Source organism: Myotis nattereri (assembly GCF_964212035.1).
Source record: "Myotis nattereri genome assembly, chromosome: 4".
Classification (NCBI taxonomy): domain Eukaryota; kingdom Metazoa; phylum Chordata; class Mammalia; order Chiroptera; family Vespertilionidae; genus Myotis; species Myotis nattereri.
Genome location: NC_138079.1, coordinates 63,390,377 through 63,407,669, shown reverse-complemented (window position 1 = coordinate 63,407,669; position 17,293 = coordinate 63,390,377). Strand labels below are relative to the sequence as shown.

The window sequence follows — 17,293 nt, the reverse complement described above, 5'->3', positions numbered from 1 at the left end:
GACTATCAGGTTCAACTCCTAAGTCTTCACTCAGTTCAGTGCTTGCTTCACAACACCCAATAACTACAGGCTGGGCTGAGCATTTAAATTGTATGTGTTTTTGAGAATTAAAACCCTAGGCTCATAGAAAACACATTTTGACATAGGGATACTTATAAAATATTGCTACTTAAAAAATAATCATATATTAGCGAGAGGCAAAAGACACTCAACTAAGAGTTTTATGTAATTACATTTGAAAATACAGTTTTAAGTTTTAAACAGAGTAAGTAAATGTGGTTTAAACAGAGTAAGTAAATGTGGGGGGAACACTAGAGGTTTAAGAAAGTAATAGTTTTTCTGTACCCACTTTTAAGCAAATATTTGTAGTTTAAATGAAAGGAATTTTGGGACACTATCTAATAATAGATGATACTCTAAGGTAAAAGAAAAATAATTCAGGAATTCAGACAAACTAGACATATTTTGAGGTAAACAGCATTTAAATTTCTGACTACCCTACTGGAATGGAAAAATTGAAGAACTATAAAAGAACAGCTAATCAGAGATATTTCTAATTATTTGCTCTTCAGTACAAATGCAAATGTCATTCAATTTAAGTGAACATAATATAATTATTTTCATTTTCTAAGTCTGAATTTAGAGGCTTTTAGGATGCTAGAATAAATACAGTAATACTAGGAGAGACAAAATTAAAGTTATAATGTATGAAACCTACATAACATGGAACTTTCTAAATTCAGGCATTTAACTATCATTTCTTCTTCATTAAATAACCTTGTGAGGCAATTTAATCATCCCAGTTTTATTGATGAGAAAACTGGTTTAAAGAGATTAAATAACTTCCCCCAAATACCACAAAATAAATTCCTGATTTCTGATGGAAACCCAGATTATCTGGCTCCCCAAAAAATGAATCTTGCCCTGGCCAGTGTTGCTCAGTGGTTAGATCGTCTGCCTGTGGACTGAAGGGTCACGGTTCAATTCCCTGTCAAGGGCATGTACCTGGGTTGCAAGTTCAATCCCTGGCTCACCCCTGTGTCGATGATTCTCGCCCTCTACCTCCCTCTCCTTTCTCCCTCTCCTTCATTTTTCTCTCTGTCTCTCTCTCTCTCTCTCTCTCTCTCTCTCTCTCTCTCTCATCTCTCCTTGCCTTCCTCCCTCCCTCTCTGCCTTCCACTCTCTCTGAAAATCAATTGGGTGAGAATTAACAAAAAAATATAATGAATATTCTTTCACTGTACACACTGTACGCTGTCACCAAGCAAAAAACACCTACTTTAAAATTGTCTTTTAATTAAAATCTTCTAAAGGAGGAGACAATGTCAAGTTTATAGTAAGTGGTGACGAGTATAGACTAAAAATTAGTCATGCTTTAATAAGTGTATATGAATGTTTGGGAAATAATTCTAAATCATGCGTGACAATTAAATTTTTAAAAGCTGAATATACAATATCCCAAAAGTGAAGAAATCTGAAAATTTCTATAGAAAGGCACTAAATAAACTTCATCTTACCTAGATATTTTAACTTTTTTTACCTAGATATTTTGAATTCCAAAGAAAAAACTCCAGAGGCCCCATGCTGTGTCAGCCATAAAATAATTTCATACAGGTAACTAGGATTATATTTATATTTATGAAATAAGGAGATCATCGCTTGGGTCGGATTCTTTTGTTCTAACCCCAGTATGCCTTGTATTTATTCCTTTCCGGTTTCCTTCCAGATCTTGGAGCCTTCTTCTAATTTAGGGTAACTGAGTCTCGAGTTCAGGAAGTCTTACAAGTTTGGATGCAAGTGCAGATACACTGCAACGAAAACCGTAAAATTGCAATGGTAGGTAGTATCACCAAAAAAAAAAAAATGAAAGTTTCGGTTATTTTCCAACACATTAACTATGGTAGAATTATCAGTGACTTTCTTTTCTATAGTTTTACTAAGTTTATTTTAAAGCATTTAACTTTTATAATCCTATCTAATAAAAGTGTAATATGCAAATTAACCATCACTCCATCACAAAGATGGCAGCACCCAAAGCCACAAGATGGTGGCACCCAGTCCCTTCAGCCCCGCCGGAGTCCCCCAGTCCTGGGGGGACAGCCGCTGAGAGCAGGCAGCATGAGTGGCCTGGCAGAATGCTTGCTTTGTTGCTGCAGCGACAAGGCAAGCATTCCGCCCTGGCCACGGAGGGCCTCTGGACAGCGGGTGTGGAGTGGCTGGGGCGGGATGCTTGCGTCATCACTGCGGCAATGAGGCAAGGGTCCTGCCCTGGCCGTGGAGGACCTCTGGGCTGCAGAGAGCCTCTGGGCAGCAGGTGTGGAGTGGCCAGGCCCTGCAGAGAGCAGAGAATCACAGGGAGTGGGCCTAAGCAGTCAGGGCTCCCAGATTGGAGAGGGCTCCCCTGAGGGCTCCCAGATTGGAGAGGGTGCAGGTCAGGCTGAGGGACCCACCCCCTGTGCACAAATTTCGTGCACCGGGCCTCTAGTAAAAATTAAAAAGGAAGCCGAAACCGGTTTGGCTCAGTGGATAGAGCGTCGGCCTGCGGACTGAAAGGTCCCAGGTTCGATTCCGGTCAAGGGCATGTACCTGGGTTGCGGGCACATCCCCAGTGGGAGATGTGCAGGAGGCAGCTGATCGATGTTTCTCTCTCATCGATGTTTCTGACTATCTATCTCTCTCCCTTCCTCTCTGTAAAAAATCAATAAAATATATTTATAAAAAAAAAAAATTAAAAAGGAAGAAGAAACGGAAAAACAGAAGTCGGGGGGGGGGTGGGGGGGGGGACCTAGAAATTGATTTAAAAAATATCCAAGAATCTTATTCTTTCCAAAGATCCAAAACTATGACCTGCTTATTCCCTTTAATCCCTCAGCAATATGGTAAAATAAACACACATAAATATGTCAAAGACAAGTGAGATATTTAAAAAATTAATTAATCCAAAGATCTATAAATTCTATAGCTCTTAATTGCAATAGTTGAGAAATTAGTTATAAAAATGATGTATGAAAAATGATTCTGGGGTAAACTAAAACTAGTAAACAGGATTTAAATACTTAAAGAGTAAACAGGATTTAAATAGTTAAAGAGAGTCCATTACAAAAATACATTCTTATTCCAAAACCACATATTTAGATTGATCCAATTTATTAAGTATGTTACCAATGCATTGCATAATTCATAGCCCCTTGGACCTGTCTTCAAAAAAAGATGCTTATTTAAAAATCAAGTACAAAACTAGAATCTATTAACATGGGAGTCCAATCTTAGAACAAAACTTTTATTTGTGTAACAAGTTCACTAGATATTCACTTTTTCTGATTACCAAAATGCAATTTACTTATCTGGGCCTTGATTTACAAAGATGATGATTTCTTACTCACAAGCATACTTTATAACAGTCTCATGGAATTAAACTGCTATAGGTTTTATAAACACTACTTCCATCTACAAATAGAAATAAGTACCTTACAATATTTTGGAATGATACATAGTTATGCTGGTTTTCTAACTTGATCACGTCAGTTCCTCTGTTCCTTATATTTATTACGTAACAACTGTCTTAAAAATGTTATTGCTGTGTAGGTAATTACTGAACAATTCAAGTTTTCTGTGACTGGAGGAAAGAAAATGGCAAGTTTGAAATGGTCACAGACCAGAGTTATAGTTACCTAACATTTGAAGATGATCTGAAAGTGAATTTTCTACCAAAAGCCTAGACTGTTTCTTCCAAACTACTGACAACCACCTTTGAAGTAGGACAGAAGCTGCATTAACTGGCCCCTAAATAACTGTACATGGTATATGTTTTATGCTGCCAACCATCCGTGTGGAGGAGAAACAGATGTTCAACAAAGGCCTTTCATGGAAGAAGATAGAGAAAACGTTTCCACATTCATGGAAGAAAAACGGAAAACGTGTCCGCATATGCCTACGTGCTCTCTTACTACATTCCCAATACCTTTGGAAACAGTTCCCTTGGTTCAAGAATACTAGCAGAAAATTATTCCTGGATTACAAGATACACCCAGCCTTCCTTCGCATTAACTGGCAAACTTGTGGCTCTTCGTAAATGTCTCTCTAAATAGATGAACCAAGGCTACAACACTGAGGTAGTGAAATTATACTTTGCAATATTTTGTTGTTTTTAATCCTATTCCCAATCCATATGTTGAAAAGTATTTTCTAGTCTTTAATCACTAATAGTTTTGGTCTATTCTTGATTTTTACTTTATACTTTTACATACAGAGACACCATTTGAGAACTTTATTATCTTAAAATACCCGGAGGAAAACGGTATACTACCCCCTTAGGGCCACTGATGTCAGAGTGACAGTGAGATCACTACATTATATGCAGCTTCTTACCAATTAAGAAGATGGAGCCTTCTTTTAAGCATAAGGCGAACGAATATCAAAGGCTACAAGCCTTAATACGTTTTTAGATTTGGGGTTGCACAGCACTGGATAACGTCACTTAATGTGCGAAGTAAAAAGCGACAACTTCACAGTTAACTCCTTATCGTTTGTGCATGATGTACCCCAGCCAGGCGGTACCAATACCAACCCAAACGGTGTGTTTAAGAAAAGTTGGTACTAAGGGAAACGCCAATGGCAGGAAGCTGACCCAAAGGTGCCTCCCAACACTCCTCACCCCGAAATGGCAAGGAGAGAACAGTGCAAAACCTCCCCGGCTGCAGCGGCTTCACACTTATTAAGAGTTCATCTCTTGGCTGGCTCTTTGGAGTCCCCTCGGGCCCAGAAAGGACCAGGGTCCCGACAGGACCTGGGATGCAAGGTGAGGGGTAAAGGTAGGCGGAGAGGGAGCTGACCTGCGGGAGAAGAGCGGGGCTCGGACTGCAGCGGGGAGGGGCGGGGGGTTGTCAAGGGCGATGCAGGGCCCCAGCGGTAGGAATTGGGGAGCACCTAGGGGTCCGGGTGGCCGCCACAGCTGGGGGGCCGCGCCAGGGGAGAAGCTACCCAAGAAAGGAGATGCGGGCGTGATGGGCGGTGCCGATCGTCCCCCCACCACCTCCCGACACCCCGCAGACCCCCGACCCGGCGATGGGGCGGGGCCGTGGCGCCTCAGCATTTACGCGCCGGCACCCGCCCCCTCAAGCTCCGGTCCCCGGTGGGTGGGAGGGGCGGGCCTCGCGGGGCCGGGTGGGCAGCGCGGCCCCAAATCCGAAGCAGGAATGCTCCGCCGCGGGCGCGGGACGGGCGGGAGACCCCGCAGCTCGGGGCGGGAGGGTGGGGGTGGCTGAGGGCGTAGGAAGAGCATTCGGCGCAGCCGCCGCACCCCGGACAGAGTCCCCGGCACCCTTCTGCGGACAGGAGTGTAGCCCCCGCTCTCCGCCGGCTTCCCTCCGCTTCCCCCCTCCCCCGGCGTTGCCCCGGGCAACAGCGCCCGCCGCCCGCCGCGCGAAACTCACTTACCTAGAACCTGACAAGCAGGAGCCCCTCAGACCCGGGAGCCAGTCACCACCCCGCGTCACGGGGCCGCCGCAGCCAATGGGCGCCGCTGTCACAAGTCTCTACGGCCAATCCAGCTGCGCTCCGGTCTCGGGGCACCTCGAGGCCTCAGCCAATGGGCACGAGCGGAAGGCGGCGCAGCCGGCCGGCCCCCAGCCCCCTCCTCCACCACCTCCCTGGAGGCGGGGCGCGGCCGATTGGCCCGGGCCCCGGAGGGTGGGACTCGGGCTCTCGGCCGGGCGGGCGTGCGCGGACCCAGGCGGCGGGCGCGGCCAGGGGGGGTGCGTGGGGCGCGGCCGCCGCCCTCGGGACCCGCTCCCCGGCCCGGGTGGGGTCCCGAAGTCCTGCTGTTTGCGCGGCTCCCTCGGGTCCTGCAGCCCGCTCCTCCAGCGGGTGCCCCGGGCTGGCGGGTGGGAGCAAGGGCGGGATGCGCCCGAGGCGGACGGCGGCGTCACAGGAAACTTTGGGAGACTCGCCGGGCCCTGCCGGGAAGTGGCCAGGCCGGGAGTGATAAGCTGGGGCCGCCTGCGAGGGACTACCCCGCCGATCGCCACCGGAAAGGAATTCGGAGGGTGGGGGCGGAGGCGTGATTGAAATGCTCCGAGTGCCCGCGGGGCACTGGCGATCCCTGGGGCTGCTTTGGGATCGCGGACCCCGACCCCTAACTGCGCGCCCGTCACCTTCAGGGTCGGTCCCTTTTTGCTGTACGTTTAGCTTCCATCAGTTGTAACTTTAGAGTGTTTTTCAGCTTCTTCAAAGGAGTCAATTCCTTGAAGGCAGGAACTGGGTCTTGCTCACCCCTGAACTCCCGCGCCTGAGACTCCTAAGAAAAGGCGACAGCCTCGATGCTAGAATTGGGATAGATGCTGTTCAAAAGCGTCCTGCGGGTGGTCCTTACAGTGAAAGTTCTTACCTCTTTGAGAGACTAGAATGCCTGGACCCAAATTGGTTTGTTCTTCCAGTGAGACTGCAGCGTCCTTCCCCAAAAGAATTTAGTAGAAAATGAGTAACGTGAGCTAAGAGAGATAACTAGGTGCTCTGTTAACAGCATGATCGGTATTAGTCACTATTCAAGGGTGTGTTCCCGTAACCGACTTTTTAAGGCATTGTATCATGTACTTGGGTTGAACCACATTCTTTGCCTGGAGCGAATCTAACTTCAATCAACCTCACCTCCACACTACACCCCTTTAAAACATTTACGTGGGAGCCAAAGAAGAGGGGTGACTATTTTTTCTAAACAGGGTTATTTATTTGACCATAGTGAAAGCCCTATCCATAGAAGAACATCAATTTTAAATCAGACTTTTCTTATCTACCGTTTCCAAGTCAAAGAACCCAAAACATGTAAAGACAAATTTTAAAATAAGAGACTTAATTTTCCCGTTGAAAATGGAGGAAGAGATTTCCCTTCTCAGATCATTTACTTTAGAAAACTTGTAATTGTTGAGTACTTTTTAGTCTCTTTGAAGTGAAAATAAATCTTTTTTTACATATATTTTTATTGATTTCAGAGGGGGAGAGAGAGAGAAACATCAATGATGAAAGAATCATTCATCAGCTGTCTGCTGCACACCCCCACTGGGGATCCATCCAGTAACCCCTGGCATGTGCCCTGATCTGGAATCTAACCACGGCCTCCTGGTTCATAGGTAGACCCTCAACCACTGAGCCACAGATAAATCTTTCTGATGACTGAATAGGTCTATCAGCTAGTGCTTTGTCAGCTTTACTTCCCAGGACTGTCGTCCTCAAGGGCCTGAGAGCTATCTCTTTGAAATGCGTGCAAATATTGAGAGGTAATGCCCATGAATAGATAAAGAAAGGTGGTATATATACAATGGAATATTAGTCAGTCTTCCATAAAGAAGGAAATCTTGCCAATTATGACAACATGAATGAACCTTGAGGTTATTATGCTAAGTGATACAAGTCAAAGAAGTACAAATACCATATGATCTCACTTATATGTGGATTTTTTTTAAAATCCTCAATTGAGGATATGTCTTCATTGATTTAGAAGAGAGAGAGGAAGAGAGAGAAAGAAATATTGATGTGAGAGAGAAACATCGATTGGTTGCCTCTCCTACTCACCCCAACCAGGACTAAAACCACAACCTAGGTATATGCCTCGACCAGAAATTAAACGTACAACCTTTCAGTGTACAGGATGATGCTTCAACCAACTGAGAGCATCACCAGCCATGCCTATATGCGGAATTTCTTTTTTTAAACTTATAGATACAGAGAAGAGAATGATGGTTTCCTGGAGTAGGAATTGAAATGAGTAAAGCGGGTCAAAAGATACTATTAAATTTTGTGGTATATGGCATGTCAACGTGAATGAAATGAATGTTTGTGTATTAAATGGTCAAATAAAGACAAAAGGAAACTTTGGGGATTGCTTCACCAAGGCATGTCATTTCCAAGAACCTTAGGATTTCTCAGGATTACCTTTATACAAGGAACTCTAAATCTAAAAGATATACTTGATAAATTAGTTTTTACATAGTCCCAGAAAGTAGCTTTAACTAAAGGCCTGATGCCCTGGTCAGTGTGGCTCAGTTGGTTGAGAGTCATCCAGTGCACTGAAAGGTCACTGATTCCTGTTCTGTTCCTGGTCAGGGCACATACCCAGGTTGTGGATTCAATTACCAGTAGTGGTGTGTGTGTGTGTGTGTGTGTGTGTGTGTGTGTGTGTCTGGGGCAGGGGGGAGTGGGGGGGGGAGCAGCCGAATGATGTTTCTCTCCCTCTCCCTAAAAATCAATTTTAAAATATTTAAAATAAATATATGTCTGAAGGTAATAATAGAACTGTTTGATGTACATGGTGTATGTGGTTTAAGGAACTCAAATCTCCGAAAACAGAATCCTTCCAGTTCTTCAACAATTCTCTCAGTTCTCACCTATTCATTCAAGAAATTTAAAAACTGTCTGGCATATGCCAAGCACTCAGTTTTGAATGAATGTACTTGAAGTAAATGAATGTGGCAAAAATCTATGCTGCATTTCTGAAACTGATAAAAAAAAATTATAGCGAATCCAGTATAAAATGTTCCTTCTGTTATAATCACTTTGCATTGCAACATATTTAATAAGAACTTTCTTTCACCTGATTTCAAATATACTGTGCAATTTCCTTACATCTTGTAAATGTAGGGAGAATATGGAAGAATAAAGGAAAATAATTTCCTGTCTAGATGATCCATGGGCTTCATAAAATACTAGTTACCCCCACAGGGCATGGAAGGATATTAGTTCAGTTGAAGTTGTTAGCATAGGATTTAAGAGATTCATCTTCTATCATTAAAATTTAGATCTATACCAGGTACTATCATAGCTATTGAAATGCCTCAGTACTGCCTAACTATAGACAAATACTAAGTCCTTAGTATATATTCTATTTTTCCAAATACCAATTTTTGTCTTTTCTAATAACATCACTTACCTGGACAAATGAATACAATAACATGGATATCAAACCTTAGGCAATTAGTAAAAAATGATTTTAAAAGTTCTTCCTTTACCCTATCTCTCCATCACTCCACCTCCCCATTTTCCTATTTAATCCTTTTTCATAATAGGCTTCAAGAGAAATCTTGGCTATGTGCCACTAATTCATACCATTTTCCCTCCTTTTTCTTTAATCTACATTTCTTCTCTTTTTTTCCTTTCTGCCAACTCCTTTGCTTTGTGACTTTCTGCTATCTCTAATTCACAATTCATAACCTAACTCCTAAAATATAGATAACGATGAGGTATGCAATATGGAACTCATACCTATCCTTATTTATTTCTAGGGGCATTTTAAAGGAAAACAATTGAGTTTTTTTACTCTTACTTCAAACTCACAGTCTGCTTTGAAATGTCATGATTGTCACTAAGAAGAAACTTAGTGAGTGATGCAAAATGAAAGTTCTAAAAAATTTAATTCATCAGAAAGTCATTAACCTAAGAGACTTTCTCCAAATAAGAGTGATGAAATTGTGTTCTGCATGTCCCTTCCCTCCCTCTCCTCCAGCTAAAATTATGATTTCATTGTTTGAATAATTGACATTTGACATTGTATAAGTTCATATATAATATAATTGACATAATTGGTATAGGACATTGTGTAAATGTAAGGTATACTATGTATTGACTCGATGCATTTATATATTGCAATATGATGACCATCTTAGTGTTGGCTAACAACTGTATCACATCACATAATTATCATTTCTTTTTTGTGATAGGGATAATCAATATCTTAGCAACTCTCAAGCTTATAATATAGTATTGTACATCTAATCACCACGCTGTGCATTAGCTCTCCAGGGCTTATTTATCTACTAGTGCCAAATTTGCACCCTTAAACAACATACCCCGAGTCTTCCCCCCACCCCATTTTCTGGTATCCACTATTCTACTCTCTGTTTTAAACAGTTTGGCATTTTCGATTTCACATCTAAGTGATATCCTACAGTATTTGTCTTTTTCTGTCTGACTTACCTCACTTAGCATAGTAACTTCAAGGACCAGCCATGTTGTCACAAATGCCAGGATTTTCTTATTTCTCATGTCTGAGTAATATTTGTGTGTGTGTGTACAATCTTCTTTATCCATTTATCCATTGAGAAGCACTTAGGTTGTTTCTGTACCTTGGCTGTTGTGACTAATCCTATATAATGAAGAGGTAATATGCAAATTAACCCTCACACCATCACAAGATAGCTGCACCCACAACAGAGGTGGGGTTCCTGTAATACAAGATGGCTGTACCCACAGTGGAGGCAGGGTTCCCATAATGAGCCATAATGAGCAATCAGCAGGGACCTGAGGCTGCGTGGCGCCGGGCTGGGGCGGGGGACCTGTGGCTGTGCCCCCCGTCTGGCCAGGCCTGACAGGGGACCTCAAGGAGCAGCCCCCAACCCAGTACCAGGCCAGGGTCAGGCCCCCTGGCACCGGGATGGGGGACCTGAGGCTGCGCCTCCCAACACCTGGCAGGGCTTGACAGGGGTTCCTGAGGCTGCACTCCCCACCCAGCACCAGGCCGTGGGACCTGAGGGTGCAAACCCCCGCCCAGCCAGGTCTAGGTCTTACACGATTTCAAGGCACATGCAGGTGGGCAGTGACTTGACTCTGGGTCCCACGGCGCACCCCAGACTCTGATAGGAGTAAGGTTTTCATATACATTTTACTGATTTTCTTTCATCTCTGACACTTATTTTATAGAGAAAGGGCAAATAGCAATATTAAAATATTTTCTCTAATTAATTCCCTTTTAATGTGCATGAATTTCGTGCACCAGATCACTGGTCCTGCAATAATCATGCATATATCCTGTTTTCCTTTCCTTTGAATATACACCTAGAAGTGGAATTACTGGATCAGATAGTAGTTCTATTTTAATTTTTCAAGGAAGCTCCATAATGTTTTCTATAGTGGCTGAACCAATTTATAGCCCCACCAACAGTGAACAAGGATTCCCTTTTCTTCAAATCCTCCCCAACACTTGTTGTCTCCTGTTTTCTTGATAATAGCCATTCTAACAGGTAGGAGGTGATATCTCCTGGTGGTTTTGACTTGCATTTCCCTGATAATGAGTGGCGTTAAGCATCTTTACAAGTAACTTTTAGCCATTTGGATTTCTTCTTTGGAAAAAAAAAATGTCTACTTAGTTCCTCTGCCCATTGATTGATTGAATTTTGAGTTGTATGAATTATTTATATATTTTAGATACTAACCCCTTATCAGCTGTATGGTTTGCAAATATTACCTCCCATCAGTAGGTTGCCTTTTCATTTTTTTATTGTTTTTTTGTTTGTTTGTTATTTGCTGTGCAGCAGCTCTTTAGTTTATATAGTTCTACTTGTTAAATTTTGCTATTTTTGCTTATACTTTTGCTGTTATATCCAAAAAAGTCATTGCCCAGACCAATGGCAAGGAGTTTTGCCCTATGTTTCCTTCTAGGAATTTTATGGTATTAAGTTTTATGTTTAAACTAGGGGCCCAGGGCACAAATTCATGCACCTTGAAAGGAACTGTGGGCCGCAAGGCTGTGGTGGGCACAGGGGCGGGTCTCAGCCCCTCCTGCTGCAGCCCCCAGTCCCCTGTCTGCCGGTAGCCCACTCCTGCCACCGCAGCTCCCACACAACACTGACGGCACCGGCCCTGCTCACATGGGCTGATGGTGTGGAGCAACTGGGGCAGGCACCAGCAGCAGGTGCAAGCAGTGGCTGCTGCCCAATCACATCTCAGGAGCAGGGGGAGGTGGAGAAGCCCTGAGGGGCGGTCGGGCCAGCAGCCACCACTCGCACCCACTGAATGCACTGGGCGACCGGGCCAGCGCCAGGCACTGGCAGCGGGTGCAAGCAGCGGCTCCAGCGCCAGCAGCAGATGCAAGCACCAGGCGGGACTGTGGTGAGCAGGAGCAAAGAATTTTTAGTAACCACCAGTGGCTCGCTCCAACGACAGCCTCTGCTCACCTGCTCCACCATCCCGCTGCAGCCAACGCCTGCCATGTTCCACACGTGGCCCCTGGTGGTCAGCACACGTCTTAGCGACTGGTTGTTTGGTTGTTCCACTGTTCAGTCTATTTGCATATTAGCCTTTTATTATATAGGATCTTTTATCCATTTTGAGTTAATTTTTGTAAGTGGTGTAAGAGATAGTATCCAATTTCATTTTTCTGCATGTGGTAATACAGTTTTCCCAGTACCATTTGTTAAAGAGACTATCCTTTTCGCATTGAGTATTGTTGGCTGCCTTGTCAAATATTAGTTGATTATCTTTTGTAGGGATTTATTTTTGAGCTCTCTATTCTGTTGTATTGGCCTATGTGTCTATTTTTATGCCAGTACCATACTGTTTTAATTACTGTAGCTTTGTGAGATTTTCATTTTTAAATAAACACTTTGAAATCTCTATTGCATTGTATGCTTTTTAATTTACTAAGTAGCACTTTATTTAGTTTCTAATATATACCAGCAGTAACTTTCTATTTCAGTGGTAGAAATGATACTAAACAATTAAGCAAATAAGACCACTTCAGATAGTGCTAAATTCTAGGTAGAAAGTGAAACAAAGCAATGTGAAATAAAATATGCACTGCTAGGTGCAGGGAGGGTCCTTGTAATTTTAGATAAGGAGACTATGAAGGCCTCCCTTTCTTAAAAATATATTTTTTAATATAGGATTTCAGAGAGGAAGGGAGAGGAAGAGAGAGATAGAAACATCAATGATGAGAAAAAAATCATTGATCAGCTGCCTCCTGCATGCCCCCCACTGGGGATTGAGCCCACAACCCAGGCATGTGCCCTGACCAGGAATTGAACCATGAACTCTGGTTCATAGGTCAATGCTCTACCATTGAGCCATGCCAGCCTGGCTAGAAATTTTAATCGTTGTACTGTTGATATTTGGCTCTGTTGACTAATGAGTTTGCCGACCACTGTGACAACATGGGAATGATTTGGAGTGTCCCAGGGACATAAAGAGAACCAGCGTGACTAGAACACAGTGAACCAAGAGGAAAGGAAGTAGATAAATAAGGTGGAGACGAGCACAACTTTATGGGTAAGAACAACACTCTATACTCTATTCTAACTGCAATGAGAAGCCAACAGAGAGTTTTAAACAGGTGAGTAATATGATTAATTTTACTTTTTGAAAAAGGATAATTTATGCTGCTATGTGAACAATAAATTATAGGAGAACAAGAGGGAAAATAATCAGGAGACTGCTAAAAGGAAGGGATGATGGTGGTTGGTTTGAATTAACATGGTGCATTGGGATGAGGAGGAGGGACGGAACTCAGGATATATTAAGAGGTATCTTCAAGCTGACATTATTATTGTAGAATAGTAGATTCTAATATAAATGAACATAATTTCAACAAAAAATTACAAATATAACTCAATTCAATCAAACAGTGATTGACTACATGTGTCCCAGTTTTTGTGTTATATGAATCCTAGCTCAAAGTATTTCTGTTTTCAACAAGCAGAGTTTTATTTGTGGAAACAACGTACAATAACGGACAATTCCTAAAAGTTAACAGATCAAAGCTGACTGCCCTGACCAGTGCGGCTCAGTTGGTTGGGCGTCATCCCCTGCACTGAAAGGTGTCTAGTTTGATTCCCAGCCAGGGCACATGCCTGAGTTACAGGCTCCATCCCCATAGGGGGAATGCAGGAGGCAGGCTATTGATGATCCTCTCTCATATCGATGTTTCTCTCCCTCTCCTTTCCTCTCTCTCTAAAAATCAACAAAAATTTAACCCAAAAATCCAATTAAAAATAATTTTATCCCAGTCTAGTTCTAAAAGAAATAATGAAACTTTAGGAAAGACATCTGAACTCAAACTGTCAAACTGCTGGCATGTGAGGATATTGTTACTTCAATAGTACTGTCGAGTTAGAGTAGAATCCAAATGCCAAAGAAGGTTACAAACAGCAAGTTTAAATAATCTTTTCGTGAATACTTTTTTAAAATAAACTCTGACTAATCACATCCAGATGTATCTGTTTTCTGAATCTGGATGTTAACATACTAGGCTTCCAACCTCAGTGTAGCAATAATGACGGTCAATATTACCAGGGTAAGAAAGACCTACTAGGAACTTTAATAAGCAAGGTTTGATTGGTAGGAAGAAGGCATTCTTTATAAATCATTTTCTTGCAGAGTGAGCCTGAGTTTGGCTGCCTATTTAACAATGTTAATCAATGTCCAGAGTTGGAAAAAAACTCATCAGTACTTAGTCTATCATCAATGGTATAAAATACTGCTTTTCCTATAGCAGTACTCGATGGCATTTGTTTACCTTTTACTTCATCTCCTCTTCCCCAACCCTGAGTGAACGACTCCAGGTTCAAAGAGGGCTAGAGGTACATGTATTGCTTCCTTCCCCTACAGCAAATGCTAGCTGGGCCTCTGCTTCTTCACAGGCTCTTGTCAGAGAGTGTTATCAAATGCACTATTGGGTTCCAATAAATACCATGTAAACTGTGTTCAGATATGTCCCAAGTACTTTGACACACACTGTCTTATAAAAACCCTGTGAGGTAGGACTAACACTATAAAGATTTACAGATGTGAAAGAAACAAAGAGAGGTTAAATGCATGATTTATCGTCTCACGGCTTGTAAGTATTGTGATTTGAATTTAGGTGACCTAATTCAAGAACCACTTAACCATTATCTATGCTTCCTTGACAATTAAGTCTATTAATTCAGAAGTAGAAGAGTGATTTTGAGAGGAAAAAAAGATGACCAACATCTATGCAAAATGACAGAACAGTAGAGAAGATCTAACCTTCTGAAGTAAAAAAGAGCATAGCTGATATGAAAACCTCTTTATAGCTCTAAAAATCAGACAAACCTAAGTTTGAGAACCTGCACCATAATTTCCCAGCTATGTGGCCTTGGGGAAATTACTTAACTGAGTCTTACATTAAGACTTTTTTCTTATGTCTTTGTGGTCTAATTACCTAATTCTCTCATTTGTAAAATGAGGATAATAAGAGTACCAACCTCATAAGGTGATTATGAGGATTAAATGGAATAATGCACATAAAATGTTTATCATGGTGCCTGGCATTTAATAAATGCCCCATAAATGTTAGGTACTGTTACTTTTATTATTTTCTTTAAAAATTTTTTCTCTATTGATGAGAGAGAGAGAGAGAGAGAGAGAGAGAGAGAGAGAGAGAGAGAGAGAGAAACATCAATGTGAGAGAGAAGCATTGATCAGCTGCCTCCCACACGCACACCCTGACTGGGGATTGAACTTGAAACCCCAGTATGTGCCCTGACCAGGTATCAAACCCACAACCTTTCTGGTGTACCAAATAATGCTCTAACGAACTGAGTCACACTGGCCAGGGCAGTATTTATTTTCATGAGCTTCTCACCTGCAAAAATCCTTTTTCCTTATGTCTTTGTGGTCTAAGTAATTCTTCCTACAATCTTGAGCTAGAGTTGAGCCCTACTAAAAAGCTCCCAGACAACCAGATATCTTCACTTTCTTCCTGCAATTCTATTTGCCACCCACTATATCTCTACTGATTTACTGCCACATTACAGATTTTTTTTCACATTACAGATTTTTATCCACACATTTTAATTTAGAACCTTCCCTTTTATCTGGCTTTGAAGCATATTGTGTTAAATTCCCAAATGATACCTTTAGAGTTTGCTGCAAGGTCCTTACCACAGCTTTCCGAAAACTTAAAGTTGTTCTTAGGGGAACAATCATTGCTTTGCATTATATTATTGAATAGAAAATGTAGAAGAACAATATCAACTTTTAAATGAAATTATATGCCTGGAAGGGGAGTTTAAATGTAAAAAGGAGAGCACCTCATTATCACTCTTTCAAGCTGCTGGAGTGAAACTTGAGTCATTGCATATTTCAACATTAAAAACTCTCTTGGATATACTAAAGAACACCATTATGCACACAGCGATAAAATGAGGAAGCTATTAGAGGGAGCCACTAAGAATAAAAGATTGCCAAAAAAGATTCTTAAAATGGGTTATATAACAAGATAATTAATAAGTATTCTGAAACAGCTCTAAGATTTTCCAACTGAAACTGAATTCCTTGGGGTACTTCACTAGTCAGGGGCATCAACGTTCCGTTTTAGTTAAATGATCCATACCTCTATACCTCTTACTGAGCCATGCAAGAATGTTTCTACCTATACCTAATTAAACACAAAGAAACATTGTTTGTTGGTATTAGTATTTATCAAAGTACCCAGCAAAGTTGGGGGGGGGCGTGGCTCAGTGTTTGAGCATGGACCAATGAACCAGGAGGTCTCCGTTGGATTATTGGCCCCAACACAAGACTGGGGTTGTGGGCTCTTTCCCCAAAAGGCATCTGATCAATGATTCTCATCATTGATGTTTCTTTCTCTCTCTTCTCTCTCTCTCTCTCTCCCCCCTCCCCCTCTCTCTCTCCCTCCCTCTCTCTCTCTTCCTCTCTAAAATAAAGAAAAAATTTTTTTTAAAAAAAATAAGTGGAATTAGGCTTCTTTTTAAAGACAGAGGAAATGACAAAGCCTTTTGAATGAAGACTAAGCATATGAAGAAGTCATGCTTTACCATCTTGCTATAATCCTCTAAATTCACTTCATAATGTAGAACCTCTTCTAATTGCGGGACATTTAAGAATTATTGCTTGTCACCTCCATAAACCTAGTCATGAAAGTTTTGTGTTTTTTTAGCTGACATTGTTTTGAAATACGCATACACAGTTCATTTTCCCTTGCTAATTCCCATTAACCCCACAGAGTAACTCATTTCAAATGGGATGTCCGCTCATGTTTCAGGGCTTTGGATTTATGAACTCCTCACCTTTTATCTTTATGATTCTAATTATGTAAAAATTCTCCCTCCTCCGTGGTCACTGGGTACTTCGTTACTGAGCTGGCTACAGTGTAGAGAACAGCAAATATTGGATTCTTTTTTTAAAAATTATTAAGGCTGTTAGTTAGCTGTGTATTGCTCTGCCTAGGAAGCTGCCCAGGGGCTCCTTTCATGGGCTTCCACCGCATCAAAGTTCTATCGCAAGAATTAGAACCAAAACTAAGGAAACACGCAAAACATTCTTTAAAAACAATAAAGACAAAACAGGAAACAGTTTTTCTTTTCCTTTTTGCCACACAGAAAAGGAGGGTGGAATTTTGAGCAAAAAATGACCACGTTGTGCTGGAGATTTTTAGAAATCAGAGCTTTTCCAGAGAGCCTGTGCGGAGGGGAACAGGGGCCGGAGCGTCCTCCTCTCCTCGCCTTCTCCCGGCTCCGGCTCGGGCTCCGGCTCCGGCTCGGGCTCCGGC

The 17,293-nt window shown here is 42.1% G+C and overlaps 1 protein-coding gene across 1 annotated transcript in view; it reads right to left on the bottom strand.

Moving 5' to 3' along the window:
* FER (FER tyrosine kinase) overlaps nt 1–5,487 on the bottom strand; it is a 295,282-nt gene extending 289,795 nt beyond the window's left edge. The window contains exon 1 of the mRNA XM_081090052.1: nt 5,437–5,487. The gene's annotated coding sequence lies outside the window, so the exon portion shown is untranslated. The remainder of the gene's footprint in view (nt 1–5,436) is intronic.
* Between the last annotated feature and the right edge of the window lie 11,806 nt (nt 5,488–17,293).